This window comes from Neoarius graeffei, chromosome 16 (assembly GCF_027579695.1).
Source record: "Neoarius graeffei isolate fNeoGra1 chromosome 16, fNeoGra1.pri, whole genome shotgun sequence".
In the NCBI taxonomy this organism is placed as follows: domain Eukaryota; kingdom Metazoa; phylum Chordata; class Actinopteri; order Siluriformes; family Ariidae; genus Neoarius; species Neoarius graeffei.
Window position 1 is genome coordinate 26,842,161 of NC_083584.1, and position 15,063 is coordinate 26,857,223.

The following is a 15,063-nucleotide window of genomic DNA, read 5'->3' on the forward strand; positions in this document are numbered from 1 at the left end:
TGCTAATCCTAGAGGTTCACATACTTTTGCCACTCACAGATATGTAATATTGGATCATTTTCCTCAATAAATAAATGACCAAGTATAATATTTTTGTCTCATTTGTTTAACTGGGTTCTCTTTATCTACTTTTAGGACTTGTGTGAAAATCTGATGTTTTAGGTCATGTTTATGGAGAAATATAGAAAATTCTAAAGGGTTCACAAACTTTCAAGCACCACTGTATATATTTAAATTAATACAAGAAATCTGTTCAAGTGGGTGTTTAATGCCATAAACAGTGGATATAAAAAGTGTACACACCCCGTTAAAATGATAGGTTTTTCTGATGTAAAAAAAGAGACCATGATAAATAATTTCAAAACTTTTCCCACCTTTAATGTGACCTATTGCCTGTACAATTCAATTGATAAACAAAAATGTTAGGGGGAAAAAAATAAAATGTACAATAAGCTGGTTGCATAAGTGTGCACACCCTTAAACTAATAGTTTGTTGAAGCACCTTTTGATTTAATTACAGCATTCAGTCTTTTTGGGTTCACACCTGCAGTCAATTAAAATGACACTGATTGATTAACCCCAAATAAATTTCAGACATTTACTCAGTTGCAGCCTCCAGCAAAAGCCAGAGTTCACAGAGAGCTTATAAAGCATCAGAGGGATCTCATTGTTGAAAGGTATGAGTCAGGAGAAGCGTGTAAAAGCATTTCCACAGCATTAGATATACCATGGAGCACAGTGAAGACAGTCTTCAAGAAGTGGAGAAAATATGGGACAACAGTGACATTACCGAGAACTGGACGTCCCTCCAAAATTGATGAAAGACGAGATGAAAACTGGTCAGGGAGGCTGGCAAGAGGCCGACAGCAACACTGAAGGAGCTACAGGAATTTCTGGCAAGTACTGGTTGTGTACTACATGTGATGACAATCTCCCGTATTCTCCATACGGTATGTCTGGACTATGAGGTAGGGTCAAAGAAAAACATCCAGGCCCGGCTAAATTTTGCAAAAAAAAAAAATACATCAGCTCTCCCACAAGCATGTGGCAAATGTGTTCTGTTCTAATGAAACCAAGGTTGAACTTTTTGGCCACAATTCCAAAAGGTATGTTTGGTGCAAAACAACACTGCGCATCACCAGAAGAACACCATACCCACGGTGAAGCCAGCATCATGTTTTGGTGTTTTTTTTTCTTCATCTGGAACAGGGGCTTTAGTCAAGGTGGACGGAATTATGAACAGTTCTAAATACCAGTCAATTTTGGCCCAAAACCTTCAGGTGTCTGCTAGAAAGCTGAAGATGAATTTCATCTTTCAGCACAACAATGACCCGAAGCATACATCGAAATCAACAAAAAAATGGCTTCACCAGAAGAAAATTAAAGTTTTGGAACGGCCCAGCCAGAGCCCAGACCTAAATCCAATTGAAAATCTGAAGGGTGACCTGAAGAGGGCTGTGCACAAGACATGCCCTCGCAATCTCAAACTTTTGTCATTCAAACCATACAACAAGCAGTGCACAGCTGAAAGAAATTACATTTCCCCACACTCCAATGTGCTGGTATGTACAATAAGCATGTTACAGTAAATGCACACAAGACGACAATAAATAAAGACTTACATATTGCATTATAAACACATGTAGACAGTCACAGTAGGGCCACAAACAAACATTTGCACAAGAGGAACATGTTGCACAAAAAAAGGGATGAGAACCATAACACTGGTGGGTGATGATAAAGTGCATTGTGATGGCGCTGAATAATTGCACAGGATAAGATATTGCACTTTTGCAAGGCACTGTATTTGTGTTAATTTAGAAAATCCAGATGAGAGGTGCACAAGACAAGTCTTTTAGTAGGTTTAAGAGGTTTCTAAAAATTCAAAAAGACATTGCACAGAATGACAGCATATTGTAGCGGATAGCAGCGTTTCAACAATCTGTATGTGCGTTAAGGAGGTCATCAGTTGTAACAGTCTGTGTATGTTAATGGGTCCAACAGTCCTGAGTCCATCATGTTCATGTGAACTTTTTAAATGTGTTAAGTATTCTGATGGCTTGTGGGAAGAAGCTATGGAGCACTTGCATGTGACATCACATCCGATCCAGATTGTAAACAGACGCCACCTTGTCGGTCAAACGCCATATTTCTGCCTTCTACTTCTGCTTCTACTTCTGCCTTTTCTTCTGGAAAACCCTACTATATACAATTCTACTACAACGTCAACTCCACTGAAAATCAATAAAACATAAGACGAGTGGAATCCTGTGTCCGAGTCCTTCCCTTTCAAGTGTGGGAAACCCATGATGCTCACATACACTTGACAGTAGGCTGCCACGGGACCCTGACAGGCGTGCAAAATGGATTGCTGCTATCAGGTATACCATATATACAGTAATAGTGATGGACTACTGATACTTGATCTAACATTGGTTTCCAGCAGAAAATGACGGTTTGTAGCGATTTCCATCGCATGCACAACATTCCGGACGAGATGGCGAGACCAGCGGGGTCTCAATACTTAAGTGACTTACCCGTCCAATGAGGATTGTTATTTTCTTGTTTACAAGATGCCACATCTGAGGGGGGCTGACAAATCCTGAATTTCTGTAAAGATAACTGTCCAGAGATTTATAAGCACGCAGTGCTTCACCACTGAACAGTGAGGGAAAGTCAATGAGGTAATTATACACATCTGGGTATTCCGCTGGCAGTTCAATATCCACTGAGACGGTTGTGAAAACTACGTCCGGTAAGCGATAAGGGTCACTAATCTGTAGGTCGTTTATTTTAGACATATATCTAGTTATCTGTTCATTAGAAAAATGAGCCGTGTAGTCCGTCGGTTGAAATTGATCCATTTTGTATACGAGTGCAGCAGTATTCAGCTGTGTTTTTTACCGACAAGATGGCGGCTGTTTACATTCCGGTCACGTGGCTGCAAGAGGTCTATTGCTGAGTCTGGCAGTCTTGTACCGTGAACTTTGGTAGCGTTTACCTGAAGGTAGAAGGGAGAACAGACCATGTGCAGGATGGGTGGGGTCTTTGATTATACTGATGGCTCTGTTGCTGCAGTGTGACTGGTACAGCTCTTGTATGGGTGTTTGGGATGTTCTGGTGATCTTTTCCTGCTGTCTTCACCACTCTTTGGAGGGCCCTCCGGTCGGCTGCTGGCAAGACAGAGGCTGCTGGTAAGGATACTCTCAGTGGCGCCTCTGTAAAAAGTTGTGAGGACAGGGGGTGGAAGGTCCGCTCTCATCATCCGTCGCAGGAATTGTAGGCGTTGCTGTGCCCCCTTGACAAGGGAGGTGGTGTTAGTAGTCCATGTTAGGTCGTCTGTGATATACACCCCCAGGAACTTGGTGCTTTTCACAGACTCCACAGTGCTGCCACGGATGGCGAGTGGGGTATGAGGTGAACCGTGATCTGAACCGTGATCTCCTTTGTTTTGTTGATGTTCAGTTGCAGATTGTCGTCATCACACCAGGCAATGAGTTGGTTTACCTCCTCTCTGTAGTCCAAGTCGTCGTTGTTGCTGATGAGGTCCACCACTGTTGTATGATCTGCAAACAAATCGGACAGATTTGGAGCACTTTTGCAAGGAAGAGTGGGCAAATATTGCCAAGTCTAGCTGTGGCAGGCTGATAGACTCCGATCCAAAAAGACTGAATGCTGTAATTAAATCAAAAGGTGCTTCAATAAAGTATTAGTTTAAGGGTGCACACTTATGCAACCAGCTTACTGTACGTTTGTTTTTTCCCCCTAACAGATTTTTGTTTTTCAATGGAATTGTACAGGTTGTTATTGGTCACATTAAAGGTGGGAAAAGTTTTGAAATTATTTATCGTGGTCTTTTTTTTTTTCCTACATCAGAAAAAAAAACCTTATTTTAACGGGGTATGTACACTTTTATATCCACAGTAAAACAAACTCCTCGTTCAGAATTTCCTCATTTCCATCTAGGAACATCCAGAGAAAATGTCCCTTAACTCTGACTTCCTTTCAGGCAGGTCTCCTGAACCCCAAATTCAGCATTTGATGTCAAATCAACAGTAAACAAAATAGCACTTCTTTACTTTTAAATAAATTATGATAGATTTACAGTACTAGTCTTTGCTTTCGTTCAAGCAACATCGACATTCACTTGTTAAAGCTCTAATGCTGACTAGAGTTTGCTGTTCTGAGAAGGTAAATAAATATACATCACTCTTTACTGTTGGCTGAAAAGATTTCTACTCATCTCATCATCTCTAGCTGCTTTATCCTGAGGTGTCCATTTTCCAATATTTTGTAGCTCGAACACGTAATGTTGCAAAGTTATGCAAACTGGTGATTGGGGTGCCGTTAAGCCCCTGTAACCTAATTAAAAAATATATATATCCCCTCCCTGACAATGAATTTAAGGCCCTGTCCATACGGCAATGGATTCAGGTGAATCTGATAAAATTGTTTATCGTTTCGGCCTGGCGTCCACACGGCACCGGCGTTTTGGGTGCCCCAAAACGAAATCTTTTGAGAACGGGTTCCAGAGTGGAAAAATCTGGCAACGGCGCCGTTGCGAAGTCGTCTGGATGAGTAGAACGGATTTGTTTACGATGGCGTCACAACCACATGACTGTCAGTGCTTCACGTCGGGTAGAAGTGTAATGAACTCGATGCGAGTTGTCAACAAATCCTATAACTTGGTTCATGAAACGCGCTTACAAAATATATTTTCACTGCTTTCCAAAAACAAAAACAATCCCGCCAGCAAAAATAGGGGAAAAAAAAGGAGCGATCTCACCTCTTCAGATGTTGGTTTAAGTCCGACAATACATTCCTCAAAAAGGGTGTAGAAGAACAAAGTGATCCATCAACGTGTAGCATTCAATTTATTCCGGACCATTAAAGAATTCTGGAGGATATCAGAATGTTGGCGTACCGGCTTCCATCTACCCCCGTTCATTCCTCTTTCCGCCTCTTTCGTTTTACGCTACTGATTAATAATCAAAACTTTGTGGCTGATGCTACAGAAGAAGGGGTTTATGCGCATGCGTCTACGTCTTCTATTGTTCTGGTGTCTCTGATGGGACCGTCTTACAGCGCACGTAGAGGTGTGGCATGTGTATTGCATCGTTTTCAGCAAGCGTTGCGTTGCCATATGAACCTGATATTTTACTGATCCGTTGCCCATGTGGACGCGATATTTAAAAAAAAAAAAAAAATCTTGTTGCCATTGTCGTGTGGATGTAGCCTAAGAAAACATGCAATGAGCCATTCGGAAATGTGTCAAGCCATCTTCTAACGTTCCTCTTCTCATGATGTTCAGGAAATTCAAAAGATGCCATTTCCTGTTGAAAATGTCTCATCTCATTATCTCTAGCCGCTTTATCCTGTTCTACAGGGTCGCAGGCAAGCTGGAGCCTATCCCAGCTGACTACGGGCGAAAGGCGGGGTACACCCTGGACAAGTCGCCAGGTCATCACAGGGCCGACACATAGACACAGACAACCATTCACACTCACACCTACGGTCAATTTAGAGTCACCAGTTAACCTAACCTGCATGTCTTTGGACTGTGGGGGAAACCGGAGCACCCGGAGGAAACCCACGCGGACACGGGGAGAACATGCAAACTCCACACAGAAAGGCCCTCGCCGGCCACGGGGCTCAAACCCGGACCTTCTTGCTGTGAGGCGACAGCGCTAACCACTACACCACCGTGCCGCCCCTGTTGAAAATGTGATTTGTGGAATATTCTAAATATTTTATAGGGATAAATTTTATCATCGATAGGTTTGAGTGAATGCTGTGGTACAAATCTAAAATGAAGAATTGAATTGAATGCCTTTGTCATTGCACAACTGTACAATGAAATTTCAGTGCAACTCCTCAAGTGGTGCATCTGATATATAAAAATAAGTCTAATATAAAAACAGCACACGATTTAAATTTAAAGGCTAATATAAAATGTGTAATATACAATAGCACACATCACATACAGCAGACATAGACATAAAACAATGAGTTAATAAATAGATGAGCAAGTATATTGCACAGTCCAGAATATATTGCACATACTTCAACTAAGAGTTGAGTTGTTTTATGGCATTTGGATAAAAACTGTTTATGAGTCTGGAGGTGTGGGCCTGTAGTAGTAGTAATAACGGATGGCATGGAAAATAATTCTTCAAGAATTAGATGTTAAATAGATTCACACAGTAATGCATAAAGTATTTTAATCATTAGACTTGAAGGTAAGTTGTATTTATAGTGGGCCGGAACAGGCAAACATTAAGTGCTGCTGATGGGTTTTATTAATCTTTAGGCAGAGTGTCTGTCACGCAGCAGGCAATCTGAAACAAATTTCAATTTGTCTCATTTTTGAAGAATATCAACAATCAAAATAATATCAACGTGATGCTACATTAAAGAAATGCCTAGACTTGCCATGATCAACAAATTTAAGTTTCTTTTATAAATGGTGTGGGCAGCTTACTGGTGCATGGAGCATTTCCACCTCACAGCTCCAGATGCCCGGTTCGAATTACTGTCTGTGTGGAGTTTCAGATGTTCTCCCAGCGTCCTTGTGGGTTTCATCCAGGGTCTCTGCTTTCCTCCCACCTCCTAAAACCATGGCAAAAGGTAAACTGGTTATGCTAAATTGCCCAAGGTGTGAACGTGTCTCCATGGTACACTTCAACTGCCTTGTCTTTTCCTTTATTCCTGTTTTTGGTCTGGATGGCACAATGCTGAGAGGCTACGGTCACTGTTAACAGCTGATTGTTTTATACAGCGGTGGTCCAGGAATCCCCAGGTGTCTGATCTTTTAATTTTGTTATGGGGTAGAAACTGCAATACATATTTACGATACTAAACCACATACTAATAATTGTTAAAGTGATTAATAATTACATCGGCAACTGAATTCAATGTGTTAACTCGAACTTATTGTGTTGTCAGTGGATAGTAGGGGTGGAGAGTAACGAAGTACATTTACTTGAGTACTGTACTTAAGTAGACTTTTTGAGTATCTGTACTTTGAGGTGGGGTTTACATTAGACCGTATCAGTGGATCATCAGATTAACGTTTTTAAAACGATTAGCGTGCACACAGCAACGCCAATACACGATTTGCGTGCACACAGCAACGCCAATACACGGATACGCTCGGCTCCGCAGGCATCCTGCGCTCCAAATCACTCCGCCCTGAACAGCAAGTGCCCTCTGGAGGGTGCGCACTCCGGCCCTGCGCAGCTTACAGAGCGCGCGAGTGAAGCACACGAGCAGTGATTCGGGACTGAGCCGCTGTGTGTGTGATCTCAGTGCATATCGGGCATGCGCGTCACTTACCACTTGCAAGTGGAAGGATGGCAAGCCTAAAGACAATCATAACTACACAATGGGCAGTATTTGCATCAGTATTTGCAGTATTTTCATACTTTTATACTCTTTAATGAAAGGTGATACAAGGCGGAAGTCCGCGCCGTTTTTCAGCAGTCGCGTCACATGACCAACGCCAGCGAATCAGGAAGGTGGATGTCACAGTGACGTTGTCCAATGACGACGCCAGCTAGAGCTCAGCACAGCGTATCCGCGTATTCTCAATGTTTACACAGCACCGGACCAGACACGATCTGGATTGAATACGTGGACCCTGGCGGATTCCCGTTTCCCAGCGTTTCCAGGCGTTTTAATGTAAACGGACAGTGCATCCGCGAAGAAAACGAGACAGATACGGTCTAATGTAAACTTGGCCTGAGTTATTTTTTCTGGAAACTTGTGACTTTAACTTCACTACATTTGAAAGACAAATATTGTACTTTTTACTCCACTACATTTCTATCAAGGTCCTTGTTACTATGAAGCAGCTTTGAAAGTGGAGGTCTTTTCTTTTCTAAAACGTGATTGTTTTTTTTCGCAGGTGACACTGAGACAGCCTGTCAGTAATCACTAGGGTCACGTCACATCCATACACTGTATAAAATCAAGTTCAGTGATTTCTCAGCAGCATTATTTAAACACGATCAGTTGATGGCAAAATGGAAGGAGGCGGTTCTTCTGGGGAATACACGCACTCATGGCCATACCTAGAACCCATGTTTCTGAAAGGATTAAAGATTTGTTTCATTTTAAATGCTTGCCTAAAACGAACCATGTCACAGCCTATAAAAACCCACTGGCCAGCCTGCGGAAGCATAGTGAGGGATGTAAACGTTTTATTCTAAGAGAAAGCTTGCAATGAAGTTGTCTGCATGCATGAAAATCCCTCACCTTTCGGCGAAATTCGCCGTTTTGAAACCAAAATGGGTGACCTACGTGAATTGTGTAGATCCGATGAGAAAAAAAAATTGGGGTGGGTGGTGGTGTTTGATATTGACCCAAAGGGCAAGGAGGTCGCTTCGCACCCATAGACAGTTCGTGACGGTTTGCGCCTCCTCCTCCTGCTTTGATATTGACGCCATAGCGATGAGTACATCTCGCTGCGAAGGGCAAGCAGCATCATTTCGCGCCTCTTCTCCTGCTGGCCAGAGCGTGCACGCATCAGTCAGAGTGCAGACCAGACCGCTGGAAGCTGGATTGAGTCATCGGACTGAATTTCCTACTTTTTTCAAACTTTCCTGATTTGCCATCAAAACAAACAAAACTTCCGGCTTGATTACGTCAGCATTCGAAAGAGGGCGCGCGCGTCTTTTGACAATCCCTGTGTCCGAAATTGCTCGCTACTCACTATATAGGGCACTGTATAATGGAGACGCCATTTTGTAGTGCTGTCCGTGCTGAAAGAAATCAAATTAAAAGTCTCAAATTTGATTTAATAAAAGACAGCAGCAAAGAAGAAAGTATTCAGCCTTGATTTAAAAAGAACTGAAAGCTGCAGGTACTTCCATATCTCGGCAGGCTGAGTGGTATGCTGGGGCACCTCTTGCCAGCAGGCCAGGATATCCAGAGGGAACTTGTGCGGTTCAGTGTTGACCTGACCATCCCCAGCTTCAAGGAGGGAGAGAGCATCGTGGAGTGGTGGGGTCATGTCTTCGACAAACCAGACAAGTACCCCTCCCTGGGTGCACTGGTTAAGTGTTGCCTCTCCATCTTTCATGGACCTAGAGTCGAGTCCTCATTTAGTCTGATGAATGATGTAATTGATCAAAGGAGTGGCAACATGAATGTGGAAACATTTAATGCAATACAGACGGTCAAGTAGACGCTGATGTCCGGGGGGAAGACAGCTATGCAGCTCTTTAGAAGAGAGGACGTGAAGTTTGGGGAAGTGGACAGAACATTGTGTAAGAACATTAACTCTGCAGCAGCCACATACAAACACCAGCAAAGGGTGAACAAGGAGGAAAAGCAGCAGCAGCAGAGCAAGTATGGCTCTCAAGCAACTTGCGGTGCTCAGCAGGCCAAGAAACCGACTGCTGAAGGAGAGAAGCAGGCAAGGCTGAAACATGTGGCAACTCAGCGAAAGCGGGCCATGGAAACACTGGTGGTCCAGGCAAATAAAAGGAAAAAAAAATCACTATTCCTTGCGTGTTCTCCACTTTCTTCGTTCTATTATTCACATTTTTTTCCAGGGCATAATTTCACTATAACTAAATGTATTTGTACTGTAGGTCCTTGTGCAAATGTCAATACAGTATACTTAGTAAGGAGGCTATAATATTTATTCTGGGGGAGGACCCCCCAAACAAAATAAAACAACACCAGAGGCCACGTCACCACTCGCGCACCCTTCTCACCTTTTTCACCCCTGACCCGTTTTCATGCCTGTGTCTGTGCTTTTAGAGCTAGCGATAATGTTGCAATAGCTGTGCAGTCTGGTTAGTCAAAGGACTTTCTATGGATTTGCCTGCCAAGTTGCCATTGTCTTGTCTACGGCTAACGTTAACACATAGCTAGTTAACTTGGACACTGTTAGTTAGCATGTAAAAACGGAGTTACGCTAACATGAATAACGTTAACTTATCTGAAGTCCTTTCAGAAATGTTTTAGCACAATCTTGCCAAATAAACAGAATGTAGAAATCTTTTTCTAGTAGCGTTTGCTACCCAATATGATCGGGTTTGAAAAGAGTTTGCTAGCATGTGAGGTGGAGCTTCACTGACTAGCTAGCTTAACGTTAAACCACCATGATGGCACAGCATGTGTTCATTTTGTAAAGCTAGTCGGTTGCTTCAGAGGCGTTAGGTTTTGTAAGTGTTGTGGCAATAATACAACAATGCATTGACAAATGTACTTTTAATACTCAAGTATTTTTAAAAGCAAGTACTTCAGTACTTAAGTAAAAATTTGACTGTACAGCTTTCACTTGTATCGGAGTAACATTTAACCAGTGGGATCTGTGCTTTGACTTAAGTAATGAAGTTGGGTAATTTGTCCACCACTGGTGGATAATACAGGATTATTATTATGACTATTTTATGGATAAACAACCAGGATATTATAGTACATATTTTAATAATGAGGCTGATATTTGAATATTTAATTTAAAAAAGCAAAGGCGTTAATGGATTTTGATTTTGTTGTCAAGGGGTCTCTGATTGAAAAGTGTAAATGTGATGTCTTTTTCAGTTTTGTCCCCAGTAAAATAATCAGTTATATAAATATTAAAATTAGATAGAGGCGAAATTCATAAATGGATTTATATAGAGTTCACTAACATGTTTAGTAATTTAATTGTAAGGAATGTATAATCAGTGTACGTCTTAAAAAGTAATAAAATAAAAAATATATAGTCTTAACCCATTGCCTGTTTTGCTGAATGCGCAAAAGCGGCGCAGTAATGGCGCACCAAACACTCCTAGGAAAAAAAAAAAAATCAGGTGGCCAACACAAATGTAAACGTGATGTCTTTCAGTTTTGTCCCCAGTAAATTTTAAGCACAATGCGTTTGTCCACGGGTTTTCTGATTGGAAACATTCTGAGCGTATCGGTGAGCATGAGAGGAGTGAGGAGCATAGGGCTTGCATGCTAGCATTACACAATCGCTCCAAAAACAAAGGAAGAATTGATTCTGATCTTGTCAAACAAATGGATGCAGAGAGGCAATACATAGTTTGCACATGACGTCACAGAGTCGGGGATTCCCTAGCGGCGGCCATCTTGCGGGTCAAGCTTACCGTACGGGTGACTGAGCACACATTGTAACGCGCGAGTACAAAGTCTTCAAAAGAACCCAAGCAGGCTATTTAAAGCTAGCAATGGTGCACACCTGTTGTATTCACGGCTGTCATAATAGGTCAGATGATGACGTCAAGCGGAGCTTTTATGGAATTCCCACTGTACGGGAGCACGAAGGCGAGCAAACAAAGAAACTCAGCATACAAAGGAGAAATCTATGGCTTGCGAGAATCAACCGCAAGGATTATCAGCCTTCCAAACACAGCAAAGTCTGCTCCGATCATTTTATAAGTGGTAAGTTGTTTAAATAAACAATCAATTGTGTTTAAGTTTGTTTTTGGAAACCAAAACATCATGTGAACAATCTTTGGAGAATGCCTAACTGGAACCGCTGAGTGTACGTTTACATTGTAATGTACACTTAATATCGCTCGTTTGTCACGTTTCTATTTGAAACTTGTCACTTCACTCACGCAAGGGTCATTTTTGAAAAACATTTTAGGTCTATTCTGTATGATTTGATTTGTGTTTAATCAACTTATTACGGTTGCATAACATTCAACAGTCTAATGCTAGAATATATAAAAGTTGTATATATCAGACAGCCTTTAAAGTTTGATGAAGTCAGTTTCAGGCTTTGGAGTTTGGTTAGGCTAAATCATATTAAACCATAGAGAAATATAGGCCTTCTACTCAGCCACCAGATGCAAAGTAATATTGCACAGTATTCATAATAGTAGTTTCAGTAAATAAAATACACGAGTGTGCCAAGTGATTGATAATTAAAAAATAGGTTCAGATCAGTATGTCTCATGATTAGCAAATTGTCTTTTTTTGCTTTTGTTTTTTTAACACCAATTATTAATTTTTCAGGAACATCGAGTGACTTGTATGACACAACCAACCCTGATTGGGCACCTTCACGAAAACTGGCTGCAGAAAGTGTTAGTCCAGATCAAAAAGCAACCATGAGTAAGGTCACCAGGTATGAGAGGGCTAAAGCCAGGAAAGAAAAGGAGCAGTTTGAAGCAGCTGGTGCACTTCTACAGATGGCTTCGTTCGTAGAAGAGCCTCAACACTTTGCCGAGTCCACACCAAGTACATGCAAGGAAGAAACAGTGGATGTGGGTACAGAGATAATGTCCGAGATAACGTAGCCGGTAATGGCGATGGTCCGTTTTGTTTGACCCACAAGATGGCGGCTGGAGGGCTTTCCCCGGAATGCCGTGACGTCAGTGAAAACTATGTATACTGGCGGGAAGTTTTGAAAAAGAGTTGTTGCTGTAATCCAGTTTTTGGGGGAGAGGGGCCTTGCTTTCAGGGGAGACGATGAGCAGCTGGGATCACCTCACAATGGTAATTTCTTGGGCATTGTCGAACTGTTGTCCAAATTTGACCCTTTTCTAGCCGACCATCTCCAAAGGTTTGGATGCAAGGGCAAAGGCTCTGTGTCCTACCTCTCATCAACAATCTGTGAGGAATTTATCCACTTAATGGGAGAAAGAACAAAGGAAGCAATTATCAGCGAGATTAAAGAGTCCAAATACTTTTCTGTTATAGTTGACTCCACTCCAGACCTTACTCATGTGGACCAACTCACTTATTTTCAGGTTTGTAAATAATGGTGGAGAAGTAGTTGAGCGTTTTCTGGCTTTTGAGCCTATTGGAAATCATAGTGGGAGCAGTTTGGCTGAGTGTGTTGTTGCTATGGTGGAGAACCTGGGCCTAGACTTAACTAACTGTAGAGGCCAGTCTTATGACAATGCAATTAATATGTCAGGAAAGTACAATGGAGTCCAAGCTCATCTGAAACGAATAAACCCATTAATTTATGTCCCCTGTGCAGCACATTCGTTGAATTTAGTTGGTGTCAATGCTGTTGACAGTTGCCCAGAAACTGGCCGTTTCTTTGACTTTGTGCAATCACTATACACATTTTGTACCTCGTCAACACACAGGTGGAGAAAGGCGTTTCGTGATACAGATGTGAAACTCACATTGAAATCGTTGTCAGGTACTCGCTGGAGTTCAAGAGCTGAATCCACAAAGGCTCTTTGGAAATATTATCCACAGTTGAGAGAGGCACTGAACAATGTTTCCAAAGATTCACAGGAGAAACGTGAAACTAGAAGCGAGGCCTCTGCACTCTGTGGCAAGCTGGACACCCTAGAGATAGCCTTCATGGCACACTTTTGGGATACAATACTGCAGCGGTTCCAAGCCACAAGTCTGCAGTTGCAGAAACATAACATTGACATACACACGGCTACACGGCTTCTCCTTTCACTTTGTGACTTTGTGGCGGAACAGAGAGACAATTTCGCCTTTTTTGAAGGGTCAGCTTTAAAGGAACAGTCCACCGTACTTCCATAATGAAATATGCTCTTATCTGAATTGAGACGAGCTGCTCCGTACCTCTCCGAGCTTTGCGTGACCTCCCAGTCAGTCAGATGCGCTGTCACGCCTGTTAGCAATGTAGCTAGGCTCAGCATGGCCAACGGTATTTTTTGGGGCTGTAGTTAGATGCGACCAAACTCTTCCACGTTTTTCCTGTTTACATTGGTTTATATGACCAGTGATATGAAACAAGTTCAGTTACACAAATTGAAACGTGGCGATTTTCTATGCTATGGAAAGTCCGCACTATAATGACAGGCGTACTAACACCTTCTGCGCGCTTCGGCAGCGCATTGATATCTGAGCTCCGTATCAATGCGCTGCCGAAGCGCGCAGAAGGTGTTAGTACGCCTGTCATTATAGTGCGGACTTTCCATAGCATAGAAAATTGCCACGTTTCAATTTGTGTAACTGAACTTGTTTCATATCACTGGTCATATAAACCAATGTAAACAGGAAAAACGTGGAAGAGTTTGGTCGCATCTAACTACAGCCCCAAAAAATACCGTTGGCCATGCTGAGCCTAGCTACATTGCTAACAGGAGTGACAGCGCGTCTGACTGCGTCTGACTGACTGGGAGGTCGCGCAAAGCTCGGACAGGTACGGAGCAGCTCGTACCCCCCATAATCTGGCCCTGCAGTAAAATAATCAGTTATATAAACATTAAAATTAGATAGAGCCAAAATTCATAAATTAAATTTCCATAGAGTTCACTAACATGCTTAGTAATTTAATTGTAAGGAATGTATAATCAGTGTACGTCATAAAAAGTAATAAAATAAAATAAATAAATATATATATATATATATATATATATATATATATATATATATATATATATATATATTAGTCTTAAAGTGCCATTCCACCATTCTTTGGCATAAAATACAATATATTTTATGACAACATGACTAGACAGAGAAATCTTTTAGCTTCAAAATGATATATCAAACACAATTTTTTGACAACGACAAGTATATTAATTTTGCGACCAAAGTCACCTACCCATTTAATTTCCGCGCGGTAGTGAAACGTGATGTCATCGGCAGGTTCCCCTTCTTGTGTACCACGTCACGTGTGACATGGCACAGATTATCAGCAATGGCGGATAGAACGCGATTTCCACTTGTCGATTGCTGTGCCGATATTCACCATCGACCGTCTCCTTTGGGCATCACTTGCTATTTTCCTTCGCTTCTTTTCCGAAGCTGACAATCGCGTTCTATCCGCCATTGCTGATAATCTGTGCCACGTCACACGTGACGTGGTACACAAGAAGGGGAACCTGCCGATGACATCACGTTTCACTACCGCGCGGAAATTAAAAGGGTAGGTGACTTTGGTCGCAAAATTAATATACTTGTCGTTGTCAAAAAATTATGTTTGATATATCATTTTGAAGCTAAAAGATTTCTCTGTCTAGTCATGTTGTCATAAAATATATTGTATTTTATGCCAAAAAAATACATCCAATGGTGGAATGGCACTTTAACCCATTGTCTGTTTTGCTGAATGCGCAAAAGCGGCGCAGTAATGACGCACCAAACGCTCCTAGATAAATC

General features: G+C 41.9%; 1 long non-coding RNA gene across 2 annotated transcripts; it reads right to left on the minus strand.

The window, feature by feature from the left end:
• Positions 1-356: 356 nt before the first annotated feature.
• Positions 357-13,506, minus strand: LOC132900549 (uncharacterized). Of its 2 annotated transcripts, none has more exons than XR_009656795.1 (3): positions 13,101-13,506; positions 6,482-6,609; positions 357-3,566 (listed from the first exon to the last, which is right to left on the minus strand). It is a non-coding gene; the product is annotated as an uncharacterized LOC132900549 (long non-coding RNA). The 2 variants fall into 2 exon arrangements; XR_009656794.1 differs by lacking the exon at positions 13,101-13,506 and adding an exon at positions 8,257-10,526.
• Positions 13,507-15,063: the final 1,557 nt, after the last annotated feature.